The sequence below is a fragment of the Capra hircus genome, chromosome 5, assembly GCF_001704415.2.
Source record: "Capra hircus breed San Clemente chromosome 5, ASM170441v1, whole genome shotgun sequence".
NCBI classification, from domain to species: Eukaryota; Metazoa; Chordata; class Mammalia; order Artiodactyla; family Bovidae; genus Capra; species Capra hircus.
Genome location: NC_030812.1, coordinates 106,993,865 through 107,014,329, shown reverse-complemented (window position 1 = coordinate 107,014,329; position 20,465 = coordinate 106,993,865). Strand labels below are relative to the sequence as shown.

The following is a 20,465-nucleotide window of genomic DNA, read 5'->3' as shown; positions in this document are numbered from 1 at the left end:
CGACAGTGAGTGTACTTCCAGCCGCAGAACTGTTCACCGAAAAGTGGTTACAAGGGTGAATCTCACATCACGTGCGTGTTGCTGCAATAACGTCTGTGAACCTATCAGGTAACTGAATACATGGATTTCTTTTCCCCCCAGGAGACTCTGTAAGAACACAAAGCTTTTCAGCTCCCCAAGTTTCCAAGTTCTTATGCTTCCAGATTCCGTGCTGAAAGGAAAGCATTCTGCTTTCTCCTACCCAGTTTGAGAGTCTCCCAGGTGGCACTAGCAGTAAAGAATCCAGTGCAGAAGGTGCAAGATACACGGGTTCCATCCCTGGGTCGGGAAGATCCCCTGGAGAAGGAAATGGCAACCACTCCAGTATTCTTGCCTGGGAAATCCCATGGGCAGAGGAGCCTGGTGGGCTACAGTCCATGGGGTCGCAGCAACCAGGGACGCTGCCCTTTCATTTAGCTTATGTGTCACCACCAACAGTAACTATTAACATTGGTCTAACAACTGGCATTCCCAGCTTCCTTTCAATACACCAAGAAGAGCTCAAAAAACAAAAGCAAACACACAAAAAGCCATACACCAAGATGTGATTGACCAAATTCAAGTAAGAAACCTGTTATTCTAGGACACACTACATATTTTAAAGTTTTTATCACAATTAATTAGCATTTGCATCATTAAAAGTAACTTTTGGGTTTTACTTTATTACATGCTCACTGTCAGAAACGTTAGAAACTAAGAGTTAGAAACGGGAAGAAACAGCACTTCAAATTCCATCACGTGGAACTTCCCTGGTGGTCCAGCGGCTAAGACTGCACTCCCACTGCAGCGGGCCTAGGTTCCATCCCTAGTGAGGGAACTGGATCCCACATGCTGCATCTAAAACCTGGCACAGCCAAATAAATGAGCAAATACTTTTGAAAACTCTATCACCTAGAAACTAACACAACTTTGTAAATCAACTGTACTTCAATGAAAACAAACAAAACCCATCTCCCAGAGAGAACCACGACTCCCACTTGGCCACAGCACTTTTAGCTGAGTTTGTCCTCTGTTCAACTTTCTGAAGCTCAACCGCCTGTGTGGAATCTACCATCCTCCCCAGTTACAAGTGGCAAGTGCAGTCCAGAAGGAAGGGTGGGGCAACTCCCAGCATCTCAGTCTGGAGGGAAATCAGAATCAGCCTTCGATCCTCCCGGGCTGTCTGCGCCTCCTGCACGTCCAGTAACTATCTGGACTGTCAGAGCCATTGCCGGCCTCAGCCAGAGCCACTGGCTGAAAACACAGCCTCCTCTGAGATGGTTTCCGTTATTGGGATGTTTAAGAGTCAGCCAGAGCCTGGCCTGGGTGCTGAGTAAACATCTGGGTGAGGGACTCGCCAGAGAGCCACCCAGCAGCTGGGGGCCATATGGGCAAGGAGCCTCCCAGCCGGCAAGGCCTCCCTCCTCCTTCTTGCACCCCCTGCTCCCTGCACCCCTCCTCCCTTCATCCTCCTCCTTGCATCCCTTCTGTGGACGGAGAGTGGTGGCCAGGCTTCTCAGTCCTTCTGCACAAAGCACACAGTTCTAGGAAGCCACCGTCCATCAAAGTCAACACTCCAGGACATTCTATCACAGTCTAACAACTCTGAAATGCGAATTTCAGTGCTGTCAGCCAGGCACACTTCAGTGACAGAACTGTCCCTGCTTCTGAATGAGAGAATCTGGTCACCATTGTTCACACTGTTGTCACTTCAGCGGAGCAGGGTCCACTGTTGGTGCCTCACGCGCTGAGGCTCGCTGCTGTTTAAATGTTTCCAAAAAAGATGACACACCAAATCAGAGAGACTGTAGTCCCCAGAGGGGCGTGAGAATAGCACAACAGAATATATTAGCACATTTCACACTAGTAAACACAATGTCATTGGAGGATTGACCAGCGTTCCATACTTTATTGCAAAAGTGATAACCAAAGGGCTCGTGGGACCTAAGACAGGAAGGCACCCTGGTGAAGCTGGGCCATTTCCTACTGAGATAGTCATCACAGGCTAAACAAGGCACCGGGGCGAGAGGAAGGGACAGCTCCCTTGGAACCGACAGGAGACACCACAAAGCAAGAGAGGTATACATCCACCGTTTCCTGGGACTGTCTAAAAGGCCTCATGTCATAGGAGTGTTCACTGGAAGGACTGATGCTGAAACTGAAGCTCCAATACTTTGGCCACCTGATGTGAAGAGCTGACTCATTGGAAAAGATTGATGCTGGGAAAGATTGAAGGCAGGAGCAGAAAGGGACAACAGAGGATGAGATGGTTGGCTGGCATCATCGCCTCGATGGACATGAGTTTGAGCAAGCTCTGGGAGATGGCGAAGGACAGGGAAGCCTGGTGTGCTACAGTCCATTGGGTCGCAAAGAGCAGGACACAATTAGCCACTGAACAGCAACAATTTTCTCATGGAGCCCCCAGGCTCCAAGAAATACTGGCTCTTTCCACCGAGAGGGTAGCTAAGTCCAAACAGCGCAATGAAGTTCATATTCCAACGTCCTGGGAGCCATTAGAGAAGACGAAACAAATACATTGACAGGAGACTAGCTGTACTTCCTTCTTAAACAACCTCACGATGACCCCTCAAAGTGAGTTCTCAACCTCCTTCAGAAACGAGGAAGTTGAAGTTCAGAGAAGTTCAATGCCACTCCCCAGGTATCCGTGGTAAAAAAATGCCTCTGCCCCGTAACATATGTCTTTGCTTTCTTTGTTTCTCCTTCGAGGCAGGGATTGTCTTAGCCTTGTCTGCTTCAGCAGCACCTAGCATAGCATTTTGCCACAAAGTAGAATAAAGAGTCCTCGAATTAAGTCATCTGTTTCAAAGAACCCCTCAGGTTACAGCATCTTTGGCATTTTGAGTGGCTAACTCCACCGCATTGAACAGCATGGTGAGGAAAAGGTGCCAAAAGAAATTAGGAGAAGAAAGCGTGCTTGGTTGTAGAGCCTGGATAGGGGTGGCCGAAAGCCACCAAGCGGAGACCCTCGTGGGTCTGTGAATCTGTGTCATGAAGCATTTCTTCTCACCTGCCTCCCACACCCTGAGCCTGAGCACAGGATGTACGGCTACCACGGAGCTGGCGGAAACTGTTCCTGGGGCACACGCCGAGAACGTGACATGAGAGGTGCCCACAGGCTCCTGCAGCTCGGAAATGACCACATGTGGAGAAACGGGTCAGAGACCTCCAGAGACCATGGGACCCATCCACTGCGAGGCATGTGTGGAGAAAAGATCAGGGAACAGGACTGAAAGAAAACATCCCTGGGCGGGGGTGGCAACGCTAGGTGGCCTGGACACTGTGTCGAAGCCCCGGAATTATTCCTGCTCCCAGGCCCTGGGTGTCCCCCTGCCCCTTGAGTAAGACCGCTTCTAAATACAGCCTAATAAAATACGAAACTGAACTTCCCATAGCACAGATTCCAACAACAGGAAATTAACACCGCTAGAGCATTAGTAAGTATTCACTGGTGGTTAAGTGGTTAAGAATCTGCCTGCCGATGCAAGGGACGCGGGTTGAATCCCTGGTCCGGAAGATCCCGCATGCTGCTGCAGCCACCAAGCCTGTGCACCACGACTACTGAAGCCTGTGCTCTAGGGCCCGGGAGCCTCAACTAGTGAACCCATGAGCCGCAACCACTGCAGCTGGTACGCCCTCGAGCGTGCGCTCCACAGCAGGGGAAGCCACTGCCGCGAGAAGCCCTTGCACCGCAATGGAGAGGAGCCCCCGCCTCGTCGCAACTAGAGAAAAGCCTGCGTGCAGCAACCAAGACTCAGCGCAGCCAAAAATAAATAAATAAATATTTTTTTAAATGGGAAAAAAAAAAAAAAAAGAAAACCAAGTCCTAACAAGACCTACAGGAAAGATGGCGTTTGAGTCCTGCCAAGTTAAAGTCTGTGCTGTGAACAGACCCATGCTAAGTGCCACCCGACTGACACTGGCACCAGTGATCAGCCAGTAATGTAACTGTCTACAAGAACGAGACACCACACACTTTAGACACCCCCTCCCCTGCCCCCGCCCACGCACCAAGCAGAGAGGGAATGCAGAGAAAACAAATACCAACACGGCAGACTTCAACCAAGCCATAACAAAACCTGCATTAACTGATCCAAAGGTAACATCCCCAGTGGTAGGAATGCTGACATCACGTACCCCCGAGAGGATGACACAGCATCCCCTCTGAGTATTTCTCTCACATGCACAACCACCACCTGCTCAAGAGAAAAAAAAAAAGGAGCAACCCACACTGGCGGGGAGTGGGGGGAGACGTATGCACACACCCGACTGTCAAGGTCAAGGAGCACAAAAGGGACAGTGTTACTGACTGGAGGACACTGAGGGGACATGACGACTAAATTTCACGTGAGACTCAGGGCTGGACTGGACCAGGGGCCAGAAAAAGACATTAGGGAGAAGCTGGTGAAATTGGAAGCAGATCTGTGAAGCACTTAATAATACTGTAGCAATGTTAATTTCCTGCAGTTGGAATCTGTGCTATGGTTATGTGAAAAGGTTAACGCTAGGGGAAACAATTATTTTTGCAACATTTCTGTAAGTCTAAAATGATTTCAAAACAAAAAGTTGAAAGACTGTATTCACTTAAATGTAAATAGACTAAGCAGGACAATTAAAAGACAGGGGCTGTCACATTAATCAAAGTCTAGAACAATGGAAACAGTGACAGACTATTTTCTTGGGCTCCAAAATCACTGCAGATGGTGACTGCAGTCATGAAATTAAAAGATGCTTGCTCCTTGCAAGAAAAGCTATGACCAACCTAGACAGCATATTAAAAACCAGAGACATTACTTTGCTGATAAAAGTGGTTTTTCCAGTAGTCATGTATGGATGAAAGAGTCGGACCAATAAGAAAGCTGAGTGCCAAAAAATTGATGCTTTTGAACTGTGGTGTTGGAGAAGACTCTTGAGAGTCCCTTGGACTGCAAGGAGATCAAACCAGTCAATTCTAAAGTCCTGAATATTCATTGGAAGGACTGATGCTGAAGCTCCAATACTTTGGCCACCTGATGAGAAGAACTGACTCACTGGAAAAGACCCTGATGCTGGGAAGGATTGAAGGCAGGAGGAGAAGGGGACAACAGAGGATGAGATGGTTGCATGGCATCACTGACTTGATGCACATGAGTTTGAGCAAGCTCTGGGAATTGGTGATGGACAGGGAAGCCTGGTGTGCTGCAGTCCATAAGGTCACAGAGAGTTGGACAGGGCTGAGCAACTGAACTGAACTGAGAATAACCTAAATGTCCATCCAAGGTGAATTCAATGGTACAGGTATAACACAGCAATCAAAGGAAATGAGCTATTAATAACCTCAGCAACAAGGAAAAATCTCATAGATTTCAGCAAAAGAAGCTGAACACCAAAGAGCTGAAACGAAAATCCGAATTATTCTGGTATAATTCTGTTTATGTGAAATTCTGGGCTCATTCAATTGTGTCTGACTCTTTGCTATCCCATGGACTGTAGCCTGCCAGGCTCCTCTGTCCATTGGATTCTCTAAGTAAGAATACTGGAGTGCGTTGCCATTTCCTACTCTAGGGGATCTTCCCAATCCTGGGATTGAACCCAAGTCTCCTGCATCTCCTGCTTGGCAGGTGGATTCTTCACCACTAAGCCACCTGGGAAGCCCCTATGTGAAATTTTAGAACAGGCAAAACTAGAATGACATCAATCATATCAGTGCTTGCCTGATTGTCGGTGGGTGTTAGCATGGAGAGACTCGGGGACCAGGGGATTTTCCAGGAAAACAGAAATCTCTTGTTTGGCGATGCAGTTGCATGAGTTTGTCCAAATTTATTAAACTACACTCTTAACAAGGTATGAATTTCATTGCATGCAAATGATACTTCAATGAGATTGACTGAAAGAAAAAGTAAGGGACTTCCCTGGTGGCCCAGAGGTTAACACTCTGCACTTGCACGGCAGGGGCCACGGGTTTGATCCCTGGTCAGGGAAGTAGGATCCTGCATGCCATTCAGTGTAGACAGAGAATAAATAAATTAAAAAATAAAATAAAAAGTAAGCCCCCCCCACCATCATACAGTTATGGCAATACCGGGCAGCAAGTGAAGAAACAGAAGTCTGAATGAATGAAGCTTATGAGTTTTGACACCACCAAGACTTTCCCCAGCCTCCAGATACAAACAGCTCAGGACATTTCTTCAAAAGCAGCCTTGCAGGTTTCACCAATAAAACCTAGAGGCCACTTAAGGCTCTTCCTCAGCGCCTGGCATAGTCAGCCATGCACCTCCACGATCTCACTTGAAAGAAAACACCCCCAATCTGTCTGGCAAGGTTGAGACCAGGATTCTACTGATTTGGTCCCTGTAGAGCAAATGACACCTGAAAATGCAGTCGCTGCGGTCAGATTACCATGGAGCTGACATGTTTGTGTAGTTTACTGATGCCACACCTAAGTGTGAAAGTAACACCAACTCGACCCCTTCTCTCCAGACACAACCTGGCTTCTGATGACGTCAGCAGAGCCAGTCCCTGGGAACTGAACAGGAGTGATTTATGTGGTTGTCCTTCCCTGGCGGCTCAAAGAATCTGCCTAAATGTAGGAGAGCCGGGTTCAATCCCTGGAGAAGGAAATGGCAACCCACTCCAATACTCTTGCCTGGAGAAGCCCACGGATAGAGGAGCCTGGCGGGCTACAGTTCGTGGGGTTGCAAAGAGTCAGACACGAATGAGCGACCGACACACTTTCACTAGAAGCATAATTGGTCTTCCCAGGTGGCACTAGTGGTAAAGAACCTGCCTACCAAGCAAGAGACATGAGAGACTCAGGTTCGATCCCTGGGTCAGGAAGATCCCCCGGAGGAGGGCATGGCAACCCACTCCAGTATTCTTGCCTGGAGAATCCCATGGACAGAGGAGCCTGGCAGGCTACAGTCCATGGGGTCACAAAGAGTTGGACATGACTGAGCAACTGAACACACATTAAGTAAGTAAGTAAGGTCACTCAGTCGTGTCCGACTCTTTGTGACCCCATGGACTGCAGCCCACCAGGCTCCTCAGTCCATGGGATTCTCCAGGCAAGAATACTGTAGTGGGTTGCCATTTCCTTCTCCAGGGGATCTTCCCGACTCAGGGATCGAACCCGGGTCTCCCGCCTTGGAGGCAGACGCTTTAACCTCTGAGCCACCAGGGAAGCCCTGAACACACATTAGGAGCATAATTAGTGCGAACATCTGCCAGGCGGGACTTTCTACAGGCAACGCCCTGCTAGGTGCTTTCCATGCGTTTGGTTAAATCCTTGCAATGGCCTCTAAGGACTGTCTTAAATTGAGATTGTTTTAAAACAGTTATTTATTTGTTATTATTTTCAGCTGCGCTGAGTCTTGGCTGGAGCTGGGGCTGTTGTCCGGTTGCTGTGTGCAGGCTTCTCGTTGTGGTGGCTTCTCTTGTTGCAGAGCACAGCCTCTAGGGCGTGCGGACTCAGGGATCAGACCCACGTCCCCTGCATTGGCAGGTGGCTTCTAAACCACTGGGCCCCCAGGGTAGTCCTCTAAGGATTTTAATATTTATTTTTATTTATTTGGCTGTGCCAGGTCTTAGATGTGGCACACCGGACCTTCAGTTGCAGCATGCAGGATCTAGTTCCCTAATCAGGGACGGAACCTGCGCTCCCTGCATTGGAAGCATGGGGTCCTAACCACTGGACGGCCTGGGAAGTCCCACTGCTGCTGAGTTTTCCTATTGGGCTGCAGAAGTTGATTTCTTAAGCACTGCATGTAGAGATTAGACTTAATCATTCATGATAAATACATTCATGTTAATGTTGATGACTTTTTTTTTTTTTCCAGAAATACTTTCCAAAGCCAAGACAGTTAAACAGGAAAATATAAAATGGGGTGGGAGGGAGGGAAGCATGGCTCTCTAGTTACAGGGTGTAAATTCTTCCTGAAACTTTGGGATAGGGTTTAGCCTCAGCAGACAAGCTCCTACAAAAGTTTTCAAAGACTCTCCTAGAAACAGAGAAACAAGAAGCCCAGTGCCAGGCGGGAGTCACTGTCAAGTCACCTGGGGCTGTTTTGTCTCTGGGTCACCTTCCCACTCTGATGAACAGTGCCTCACGTTGGGTGGAAGCCACTTTCACGCACACGGTCTCACTTAATTCCACAACTTTGTGAGGTAGGCACGAAGGGCACGTTGTGAACCCATTGGCTTATTAATTTATCAATACTGTTCAGTTCAGTTCAGTTCAGTCGCTCAGTCGTGTCCGACTCTTTGCGACCCCATGAATCGCAGCACGCCAGGCCTCCCTGTCCATCACCAACTCCCGGAGTTCACTCAGACTCACGTCCATCGAGTCCGTGATGCCATCCAGCCATCTCATCCTCTGTCGTCCCCTTCTCCTCCTGCCCCCAATCCCTCCCAGCATCAGAGTCTTTTCCAATGAGTCAACTCTTCGCATGAGGTGGCCAAAGTACTGGAGCTTCAGCTTTAGCATAGTAACAATGCTGATTTTGGGGCTTCTCAGAGAATCCACTCAGACCACGTCCTTCAAGGGAAATTCACAGAGCCTGGAGCGTGGAGCTCTTGTGAAGAGCTCCTTGTGAAGGCAGCTGTCATGGAGGTGTATTCTCACATCTCCTTCGTCTCCTCACTGTCAAAGCAAACCAAGCTACAAACACGCAGTTCTTCTGGATCAAATTCTGAGCAGGTCCCGGAGCATCTGGGTGACGACCCCCTGACACCTTCACTTTGTTCAGTGAAGAGTTAAAGAAGGGGGCTGACCCTGGATGGCCCTAATTCACACAAACCAGCACAGTGGATTTTCAGGATAAATAACCCTAGGAGCTGGCCTTTATTATCCCTGTCTACAGGATGAAGAACGGGGAGCTCAGAAAAGGTCAGGAGTTGGGGTGAGGTCCTCAAGTGTGAATAGCTGAGTTGGGATTCTAACTCAGGTCAGTTTTCTTGCCCCCAGAGGCCGTGTGCTCCCCACTGCTCAGGGGACAGGAAGCTGGGACAGGGGGCGAAGGCTTTACATGCCTGAAGGTCATAGCTGCCCTGAAGCCTGGAAGGCTGATATCCAGGCTGACACTGTCTAAACAACTGCTTGGCACACAGTGGCCCCTCTACTGAGGACACCCCACTTTCGGGGGACCCGTTGTCAGTCGGGCACCTCCCTGAGGTGGCTCCTGGCACAGTCCCGGCAGCACGCAGGGCCTCATCTAAGATGTGATGAGAACACGGTGTCACCACCCATGTGGCTGGGAGCAAGGGTGAGATGCAAACACAAGTGATCACAATGTAAGACCAAGTGTGAAAAGGACCCCACGGGTGAGCTTTGAACAGAAGCAGCCCTTCCCAGCCAGCGCCCAGACAGAGGGGTCCTTTCCGACAGAGGCAGGCAGGGGGCTGGCATCTGAGGTGCCCACAGGAAGAGGGTGGGGTAGGGCAGGACTCTGGCTTGGCTGAAGCACAGGGAAGCAGAGAGAGGACTCTGGGAAGGACATTAGGGGCAGGATTGACGGTATTGAACCCGGAGTAAAGATACTCTGTGAGTTGAGTAGGGACGAGAGGAGTCACTCAAGAATGCTGAGCAGGGGGACCTCCCTGGTGGTCCAGTGGTCAAGAATCCACTTGTTAATGCACAGGACACTGGTAGGATCCCTAGTCTGGGAAGATCCCACATGCCCTTGCACCACAACTATTGACCCTATGCTCTAGAGCCCAGGGGCCAAAACGACCGAGCCCACACTCCACAACTGCTGAAGCCCGCACACCTACAGCCTGTTCTCTGCAACAGGAGAAGCCACCGCAATGAGAAGCCCAGCCTGTGCACCACAGCTAGAGAGTAGCTCCCCTCGCCATAACTTGAGAAAGCTCGAGAGCAGCAAGGAAGACCCAGCACAGCCAAAAATAAATAAATACCAAAGAAGAAAAGAATGCTGAGCAGGGGAGGGATGTGGGGCAGCAGGGGACCGTCTGGGAGCTGGTGAGCGATGTCTCTGGGGAGTGGACCAGGGAAGAACAGCGGGTGGGAGAGCTGGGGCTATAATTCACATCCCACCCGGCAGGAGCACCAAGACAGGATGCAAAATGGACAATCGTTCCAAAGGATTCAGGGGAACTGGACACAAGAAAAGCTTCTCTGAAAGTCACAGAAACACTTTAGAACAGTGGTTCTCAGACAGGGTCAATTTTGCCCCCTGGAGACAGCTGGCTGTGTCTGGGGACACTTTCGGCTGTCATCACTGGGAGGCAAGGCTGCTGGCATCTAGCAGGGAGAGCTCAGGGACGCTGCTCAACAGCCCACAGTAGATAGGACAGCCCCTACAGCAGAGAATTACCAGGTCCAAAATAAACAGCGTCGAGGTTTGGAAACGAGGTTTGGGGACTATAAGGAAAGAAAAGTGGCACTGATGTTCCTCTCACCAGGAGGCTCGTGAGCCTGAAAGGTAGAGGAACCACCAGGCCTTCCCTGCAAAGACACAGCTACACACCAGGACCCGCACACGACTGTGCCCCAGGACTCTCGTCCACACTCCCAGGCATCTGCTACGGCCAGGCCCGACAGGCAGCAAAGGTGAGGACAGGCCTGGCCCCTGCCCTCCAGGCATTGCCATCCAGAAGGGAGACGAGTTGGTAAGAAGTACACACACGTGTCTGAAAATGCATACATGCTTGCACACGTCTGTGCAGTAAAGGCTGAACAAGGGGACGTCCCTGGTGGTCCAGTGGTTAAGACTCTGCACGTCCACTGCAGGGGCTGTGGGTGTGCCCACCGTCCACTGCATCCCCAAACCACCAGTGACGTGTGTGCACTGTCACAGATGGGGTCTTCACCCCAGGAGATGTTGTTGTTTAGTCGCTCAATTGTGTCCAACTCTTCGTGACCCCAGGCTACAGGCTCCTCTGTCCATAAGATTCTCCAGGCAAGATTCTACTAGAGCGGGTTGCCATTCCCTTCTCCAAGGGATCTTCCTGACCCAGGGATCAAATCCGTCTCTCTTGCACTGGCAGGCGGGTTCTTTACTACGGAGCTACCAGTGAAGCCCCTAAGCAAAGAAGATGGGAGGATAGAAGACTCAAAAGGTATTAGAATTCTGCACACTTACTGTTTGTACACAGAAGGAATTACTAGAACAAAATCTAGGAACTGTATCTTATGTCTTCAGCACTTTGGACATGCCTGGACCAATATTTATTATATGAATAATGCAATCCAACTCAATCCGCAGAAAACCATTAAGGATGGCATTTTTTTTAAAGGCGAAATAGGCCTCTTTCTCGCAAAGAACGTGCTACACAATTACAAAGCTCACAGAAGATCAACAGTCAACAGCTATTCTGGGAAGGCTTTTAAGCTCAGGCATCCTCAGCAGGGTTTCGGCTCTGAGGACTCGATGGAGAATATGACAGACGTGGGGCAGCCGACGTTGAACAGGAACCAACAAACCAGAGTTAGAGGCACTGATGGGTGTTCTAGAGCAGAGAGCCAGGAACAGAGAGTTGGGTGGTGGGCAGCAGGCAAAGCTGCCACTGAGACTTGAGGGCAGGGGTCCAGCACAGTGAGGACAGCATCACGTGTGCCCACACGGACAGGACGACAGGACCAGGCCATGGTGGGGGGGCCTGCGACCACAGCAGTGGAGCTAAGAAGGGTGTTCACGTCGGGAAAGACACAGAGAATCTGCAGGAAAGCTCTGAACCTGAGACTCTGAGAGGTGGGACTCTCGAGCAGCTGGAGGCTAGGTCAGGAGCAGGGCTGGGGGTTGTGGACTCTGTGCTTTGACATTTAAAGGACTCAACCCATCTGCCCACCCCCCCCCCAACAGGTGAGGCATCACCTCCATCCTGGAGAAGGGCCGGTCGCCCAGAAAACCAGTGGGTCCCCGCTTGTCAGCCCAAGGTCCCCTGAGGCCACCAGGAAGGTCTCGGCCAGTGTCCAACCAGCAGAGGGGTTTGGTGGGGCTGAGAGGGTGAATTTAAAAGCCTTGAGTTGGGAAAGCCTCTCCAGTGTGCATGCGAGCCTCCCCCACTGCTGGCAACCACCCCTCCTCCCCTATGTCCGCCCTGCAGGTCCATTCTGCTGGTTCCTGGACCCACCTGACGGCAAGGTCCTTCACAGGCGCTGCACCCCGTCTCACGGGGTGGATGGACCCGGCCTGGGAAGAAGGAAGACACCCACGTGGTAACTCCCCCTGTGCATTTAAAGCTCACTTCAGATGTGATTTCACAGGGGTTATCCTTTTAAGAAAAAGACAGCATGTCAAGATACTGAGTGGTTACCAAACACAGGGGCTGTCCGGGCATCTGCTGAGTTGAAAGGACAGATGTGTTTGAGATGGGGGTCCGTGAGACCCCTCCTCCCCTGCCAGGGCCCTGCTCAACCCCCAACCCTACAGATCAGCATCCCGAGGGGCTCCACTTCTCCTTCCCTTCACGATGGATGGCCGACCCCAAACACCCGCCCCTGCTGCTAGTGGTCGTTCCACAAACCCAGAACCTCTGTCCCTTGGATGTTGTGCCTGACAGGACATAGTCGACACCCGTGAGAGTCACTCCCTTCCAGGACTGACTCAGACTGACCTAAGCAGCGGCTGTTCTGCTCATGGGAGCAAGGGGTGGTGGGGCTGGGCTGAGGGTTCTAGGTACCTCCCTGACAGCATCACAGTCAACAACACCACCCCCTCAATACCTCCAGCCCTGCAAAGCCTGGAACTTTACAAGCTCTGATCCTTTGCAGCCCTGATCTTCACCACCAGCTACCACCTGAGAGGAACAGGAAGTTACTGTTTCCACCTACAAGTGAGGACATCAAGGCACAGAGAAGCTGGGCAGGTGGCTGGCTCCAGCCTCCACTCTCTGAGCTGCCCACAGCCTGTGGACTCAGGGCAGAGCCCATAGAACCATCTAGATCCCCCACCCCATTCACCAGCTCCTGCCCCTCGGTGGGCTAGGACATTTCTAGCCCTACACTTAAACACAAAAGCTCTTCAAAGGTTTCATCACTTTGAATGCAGGTCTTGCACCCCAAACAACTGTATGAAGTATTTAGCAATGATTGCTCAAAGTTTCCCAGGAGAAACTTCCCAACGAGCAACTCAGAGATGATTCCACAAATTGGGCTTGACTTCCCTCAGCCTCCCTCAGCGATGGGAAACCTGACATCTCCAGGTATCTCCTGGAAGGAGAAATGAGGGGGAGGGGGCGGCAGCAGGAACAGAGCCCAGGGGTGCTCTGCAGCTCCTCCCCCAAAGCCTCCCCTCAAAAGGAGAGCAGAGTGAGACTCAGCAGGGAACAGGGTCACCCCAAGTTCGTATCAGAAAAGCTTTGTTCTCGTTCTTTTTTAATACAAAGTGATTTTTATATTTTTATTATATGCTATGTAATCTGTTTTTTTTTTAATTTTTTAAGCTGTGTCGAGTCTTTGTCGTGGCACGTGGGATCTTGGGATCTTCCATTGTGGTGTGGGCTCTCTAGTTTTGGTACGCAGGCTTGGTTGCCCTGTGGCATGTGGGATCTTAGTCTCTGACCAGGGATCAAACCTATGTCCCCTGCATTGCAAGGCGGATTCTTAACCGTTTGACCATCTTTTTATTTAAGTGGTGCACTTTAATTTCTTTTACTTTTGGCTGGGTCTGTGCTGCTGCCCGGGCTTTCTCCAGTCTCGGGGGGTAGGGGCTCTCTCTAGTTGCAATGCAAGGGCTTCTCTTCCTGAGGAGCACGGGCCCTGGGTGCAGGCTTCAACAGTCGGGGCTCGCAGGCCTACTCGCCCCATGGCAAGTGGGATCTTCCTGGACCAGGGATCAAACCCGTGTCCCCTGCACTGGCAGGCAGATTCTTAACCACTGCACCACCAGGGAAGTCCTGTTCTTATGCATTTTGCTCCCCTAGTAATGCTCAGAGGGAGGTTCTGTTCTTGTGTCTTTTGCTCCCCTAGGAATCCTGGGAGCAAACTTACTCACTGGACGTTCCAGATCACTCAGATGTGACTCGGGGGCTACAGTTTGTAAACCAAGAACTTCTCAAACTGAAGCCCAGTTTAGTTCAGTAGCTCAGTCGTGTCCAACTCTTTGCAACCCCATGGACTGCAGCACGCCAGGCTTCCCTGTCCATCATCAATTCCTGGAGATTACTTAAACTCATGTCCATCAAGTCAGTGACGCCATCCAACCATCTCATCCTTTGTCGTCCCCTTCTCCTCCTGCCTTCAATCTTTCCCAGCATCAGGGTCTTTTCCAGTGAGTCAGTTTTTTACATCAGGTGGCCAAAGTGTTAGAGCTTCAGTTTCAGCATCAGTCCTTCCAATGAATATTCAGGACTGATTTCCTTTAGGATGGACTGGTTGGATCTCCTTGCAGTCCAAGGGACTCTCAAGAGTCTTCTCTTACACCACAGTTCAAAAGCAACAGTTCTTCAGTGCTCAGCTTTCTTTATGGTCCAACTCTCACATCCATACATGAGTACTCAAAAAACCATAGCTTTGACTAGATGGAAACCCAGACCTCAGGAAATCCCTGACCCTATTAGTCAAACGGGAGTGACCTTCGAGGGTTAGCATTTCTGTGGTTCAAGGAAGCTGTAGAAGAGAAGAGACCCTGGGCTCTGGCCCCCATGTCTCCAGGAGCTGGAGACAGGGCCTCCTCACTCCATCTTGGAATGCTGACTAACCACAGGGGCCCCTGAGGCCAGAGCCAGGAGCGCAACCTAGCCCCTGGCTGGACCACAAGCCCTGCCTGAAGCCATGGGGGGTGAAACAGGAACCGTGTGAGACGCCCGCTGCCCTTGGTGGGGACGGCCCTCCTTTCACTGGCGGCCACCCACCCCCACGCCTGTGCCACAGCAGAGGGGTTTCCAAAACGGAACCAGCCAAAGCTGTTAGAAGTAACCGTCTATTAGAACTGGAAGAGTTCTAACACCCCACGTGACAGGAGAGACAACTGGGCCCCCTGGGGAGATGCTACGATGCACCCCAATAAACCTCCCTCAGAGACTTCATGCAAGAGCAGGGCGCACAGGCAGGCTGGGTTCTCCTGGGGTGTGGAGGGTTAAGAAACAGCCCTGTGTCTTTAGGGTCCTGGGCTGGGCTGGCGACAGTTACAGTCAGCATGAGGGTCTCGGTCAAGGCTGGAGTCGAGGGTCCCTGTGCCTGATATTTGTGGGGGGGGGAGGGTCAGAGGAGAGCCTCCCCCAGTACTGATCAGCTTCCACAAAGAGGTGGGAAGAAAGCCTCGAGGGGAGACGCAGGAAGGAGAGAGGCAGACTTTAGCAAGTCTGGAAGAGAACTTGGGCTGCACAGCTGGGAAAGACTCAGCTGCAACCACAGGGGCCAGGAAGCCTGGAAATGCTGCCCAGTGGCCAGGAGGGCGAGACCCAGAGCCAGTGGGTCAGACTGGAATGAGGGGGTGGATGCTTAAATTTAGCCAGGTAAACAGTCCCAGCAGAGGGGCTGGGAGTAGTGGGCCACCATTGCCAAGGCTGGCCAGACTGACCAAACGTTGGGTCCGCTTTCTGGGCTCCACCAGCTCGCTGCCTGGAGGGGGCAGTCTGTCCCCCTCAGAGATGGGGAGAGGGTGATTTGTACTGTAAAAGCTGGCTCAGATGAAAAACCGTAGGGATTTCACCTTCACCAAGCGTCCATCCCCAAGCCCTCTCCCGGGTTTCTCTGAACTGCTGGATGCAGTTTGAAGATGTTTAGTAGACACATCACCAACTCAATGGACATGAATTTGAGCAAACCCCGGGAGACAGTGAAGGACAGGGGAGCATGGTATGCTGTAGTCCATGGGATCACAAAGGGTGTGACATGACTGAGTGGCTGAACAACAGCAGCAAGAGCAACTAGCTAGGGATGCCCCGAGGCGAGAGCGCAGAACCACTTCCCTCCGCCCTGTCCTCTCCCCACTGGGGACTTCTAGATCTCCTGCTGTCGTGAGGCTCAAGAGACTTGAAGGAGCCCCCCAAACATCAACAACCAACCAACTACTGAAAACTACGGAATGTGTTCAGGTGTGGCGAAGGAGCAGGGGGACCTGTGCAGAAGACGAAGGGGATTAATGGCAGGCAATTTGGAACGGAGCTCGGAGCAGAGAACAGCAAACAGCACAGCTCTGTGGGCTTTCTCGTGTCTATTTTAGAGACAGTGAAGACCAGCATGGCACGTAAAGCCTCCTCCCCTGCGAGACACACGAGCACGGCCATCCAGAAGCCGCAGAGACACCAGGAGTGAAAATCAGAACAGGCTAGCCTGGGCTCTGGTCCTCCTTGAGGAAGAGCAAACAAGAAACTCTTTGAGCTGCCACTAGAGTAACAGCAGCGTGAAATACGCAGGTGAAGGGCAAGCCCCAATTTTTTCTTTCGTAGCATATGGCTCCCAGCAATTTGGCTTAGACTTTGGGCATAGAAAAAAAATTAATTTTTTTTTTAGAAAAGGATTGTTTTCAAGCCAATCAGACCCCTTGGAAGCAAAGCTCCATAGAAAGGACCCAAAGAAGGCTATTTTCAGACTGAGCAGATGTCTGTTCACACATCCATACTCGAATACCCGAGAAGTTGGGGCCTGGGACTGCAGGGCCTGCAGACCCCAGCAAGTCCCAAGCCCGAGGGCCAGTTTTCCCTAGAGGGAAAGGAAAGGGGCTGCCCTCAGATACTTATCCACATGCCACCTCGGTAGGTCCTTGGCTCCACAAACATCCTCCTCTGTGCCTGCTCCACCTCTGATGGTGCAGAGACCTCTGTCCTCAGGTTCCGGACTGGACCTCCCCACAAACGCCCTGCGGCATCACGGCTCCCTCAGCGTGCAGAGGTTTCTGAGCACTGCCTGTCCTTCCCAGTAGAGGTATCTCCTTCCTCCTGCTATTTATAGCTACAAATCTTCTGTGTGAAGATAGAACAGATGCTACTTTGAAATGGAGGAAACCACCACTCAGCCTTCCACATCTCCTGGGTCGGCAGGTCTGCCGGGGACCTAGCAGGTGTGTGGGTGCAAGCTCAGGCTGGGTGTCACTCACCCCCGCCTGAGAGCAGAGCCTTGCGCTTGATAAGTGAACGGCACACGTGATTCCACACCGGAGGGGCGGGCTCCAGGAGAGGGCCCTCGGCTCTCCCAAGGTGTGCCCACTGTCCCCAGGCCCTGTGTTGCCTGAGGGCTAGCCTCAGGAGGGGCCACCCTAAGCTTCCGCTGCTGCCCCTGGCCGGGTGCTGGTAATCTGGCAGGAGCGTGACTCTGCCCACTGGAGATTACCGCACGCACCCTGACGGCACGCGTCTCATTGCTGTCAATGGAAACTTCCTAGGCCACCCGACTGGTAACAGGATTCTCCTCCAGGTACCAGGCTGAAGCTCTGCCCGGGGGGGTGGTAACTGAAGGCGGTGGCCAAGCAGCCAGGTGGCAAAAGGGCCCGGGGCGGGGGGCAAGCGGAGAGCACGTCCCCCAGCACAGCCAGGTCACACCTCAGCGCCTCTCTCTGTCGGAGAAGCAATCCTGCTCCAAGCAAAGGCAACGAAAACATCCAGGAAAGGGCGCTCTGTCTCGAGTGCGCGGCCAAGTATCCCCCGAGGCTCCAGGAGAGGGTGGAGAAAGGCCACCCCGCACCTCTCGCGGCCAGCAGGGAAGAGGCAGGGGGCGCGGAGGCGCAATGAAAGAAAACAGAAAACTCCGAGGACCAGCCGGAGACCTGCTCGGGCTTCGGCAGGAATCCAGGCACCAAACTAACACTGCTCGCGGGGGTTAAAAGAATCCAGATGGAGCCTCGCCACAGTCTGGCGGGCGCGGGGCGCAGAGCCCACCGTGGAGCCCAGCTGGGCCCGAGCGAGCCGGGAAAAGCGCGCGGGAAGCTCGGGGTCTCGCGGCGCGCGGACTGCCCGGGGCTGAGCCCGCGCGCCCGGGGGCGGCTCCCCGCAGCTCCCGGGGCCCGAAAGCGGAGACACTCGCCTCCTGGAGGGCGGGGGCCCTTGCTACCTGCCTGCTAGGGGCGGCTCGGGCGCGGCGAGAGCCAGCGGCCCCAGCTTTGTTCGGCGGCAGGGACCCCTTCCCTGCGCGCCCCCTGCCCCGCCGGGCCCCCCGGCCCTGCAGACCCGCCCCGGTCCGAGCTCGGGGTCCCCGAGGATGCGGTGGGGTGGGGCCCCTCCTGGACCGCGCCTCTCTGCTCCCGACACGGGCACCCAGACTGGCCCGCGGGCGAGGGGCGCGGGGAAGTTGGGCGGCGGGGCGGGGGCTTACCTGCGCGTCCGCGGCTTGTCAGGCCCGCGGGCTCCCGCTCGCTCTCCGGCGGCCCGGCCCTTTCAGAGCCCGCGGGGCCCGAGTGGCCGGCGGCGTCGACTCTCCGCGCTGCTGTTCGGTCTCGCCGTGCGTCCGCCCGGCCCCAGGGGTCGACCACTCGCCCTCGCGGAGCCCGAGCTCTCTATCCGGAGGGCGCCTGGGTCCGCGCCGGCGGGCGGAGGCGGGCAGCGGTCGGCGGTCGAGCGGAGGAGGCCGGGCGCTGCGCGGGGCTCGGGCCGAGGGCTGCGCGCTCCTCTGCCCCCGCGGTCGGGAACTTGGGCCCGAGTTGGCTGCGGCGGTGGCGGCCGCGGCTCCGAGTGCAGGGCCGGCGCCGGCCGGCGGGTCCCGGGCCCCGCGCTCCGCCCCGCGCCTCCTCCCCGCCCCCGCCCCGCCGCGACAACCCGCCCCCGGGGCTCCTCCCGGGCGGGACAGGGCCTCGCACCTGCCTCCGCGACCCGCTCGCCCGCTCCTTCTCGGGACAGACTCCGGGACGCGCGTGGGGCGTCCCCCTCCCCGGACACCCCGCACATCTACCGCCCACTTCGCCAGAACTCTGCCGGGTCCTCCGGGAGCACCGAAGGACTCACTGGGCAGCAGCCCCGGGTGCAGCCAGCGCTCCTGCCGGGAGCCCCCAGCTCACATCAAACCCTCGCACGCGCTTTATCCTCCTCTGGGTCCCCCCAAGAAGGAGAGGACCTGTCATTTCTGGCTCACAAACCAGAGCTATTCCCTTGGTCCTCGATCCCTGGACAGCACCCGGCAGAGCCATCCATCGGGTGAGGACGGCCCCCGCGGCGGGGCTCACAAGAAACGCGTTTCAAAAGGAAAATGCGCGCCCTCATCACTTCTGGGACACGGTTCTGGCTGAATTACTCCGGTAGCCACTGAACGGAGTTAGAGCCTTAACAGTTACTAGAGCTTCGGCTGGGAACCATGTCCCAACACTTTGATTGCAGCCCCCAAATCTGGGGAGCGCAGCACCATCTGGTACCCCTGGGCGAGCTGTCCCAGAAGGAGTAGCCAAGGCCCCACCAGGGCAGAGCTCCAACTCCAGCCCCGAACCCTAGTCCAGAACCCAAACAAGAGGGCCCCAGGGTGTGAGGCCCACCTTACAAGGGCTTTTTTTTTTTTTTTTTAATATTCTACACCCTCTTCCCTTCCCCTAGTGAGTAGAAGGTTGTTCTGCTAAAGAAATTATCTTTGAATGCAGTAGGTGAGGGGGGAAAAGGCCATAAAAACAATAGCAATAATTGAAGGCTTGGGCTTTTAAAAAGTGGTATCACAACAGGGTGACAGCCTTCCCCTTTCAGTGGGGGAAGGGGCTGCAGGGGCTGGTCAGAGACTGAGGGCCCAGGAACCCACCACAGTGGGCTGGCAGTAAGGCTCTATTGTGCTCTGGGTTTTACAATAAGGAAAGTAAGCGCAGTTTTAGCAAATACCACGCTAATTAGGGAGAAAGTCTTCCCTGGAATTGTGCTGGCCTGGCTGGAGGTGCCCCAGGACTCTTCTCACCTCACAGTAAATGGAGTTTATGAGACCAGGTCCAGCAGCCTGAAATGAATGGCCTGTAATTGCCATGGGGTGGGGGGCCACCTTCCCCAAGGAGAGCTAGTTCAAGGCTCTATCTGTGGGGACAGATGAGACCTGCATGGAGCTGGTCTAACACAGGACGCAGGAAGAAAGCTTTGAATTCATCTTGACAGATTACAAACAGGCTCACCTTCTCTCCTCCTCACAAGAGATGGGTTCTGAGTTTAGGGTCTTTGTGCAAGCAAAGGAAGGCCTCATGCAGAAGAAAAGTGGCAAGCAGCCTGGCGGAAGCTGGGGATTCACTTCATACTCTCGTTTATGGAGCCCTAAACACACAGAGATGGCTAAGAGCAGCTCCCAGCCTCGGGAGGTTAAAAGTCTGAAGGAATAACTACGAGAACGAGCAAGTTTGCTTGGGCCCCAGCTGACCACCCAGGGGGAGGGCAGGCGACAGGTGACAGCCATCCCAGCTGAGTGTCCCCTGCGTGGTTCTGCACCTCCCGCTTCCATCTTGGTCCAAGATGAGTCAACGCTTGTGGCCCAGCGAGGGAAGCTGCAGCCCCCCAGGAAAGGAGTTTGTGGCTGAGTAGCTGGGAAAGCATTCGAACAAGGAGCCCCGAGTCCTGGGCCAGGTTCCCAGGGGAAGTGGTGAGCGCCCCACTGCTTGAGTCAG

At 53.5% G+C, this 20,465-nt stretch overlaps 1 protein-coding gene across 1 annotated transcript in view; it reads right to left on the bottom strand.

The window, feature by feature from the left end:
• Nucleotides 1-18,575, bottom strand: part of WNT5B (Wnt family member 5B) — an 80,969-nt gene extending 62,394 nt beyond the window's left edge. The window contains exon 1 of the mRNA XM_018048687.1: nucleotides 18,224-18,575. The gene's annotated coding sequence lies outside the window, so the exon portion shown is untranslated. The remainder of the gene's footprint in view (nucleotides 1-18,223) is intronic.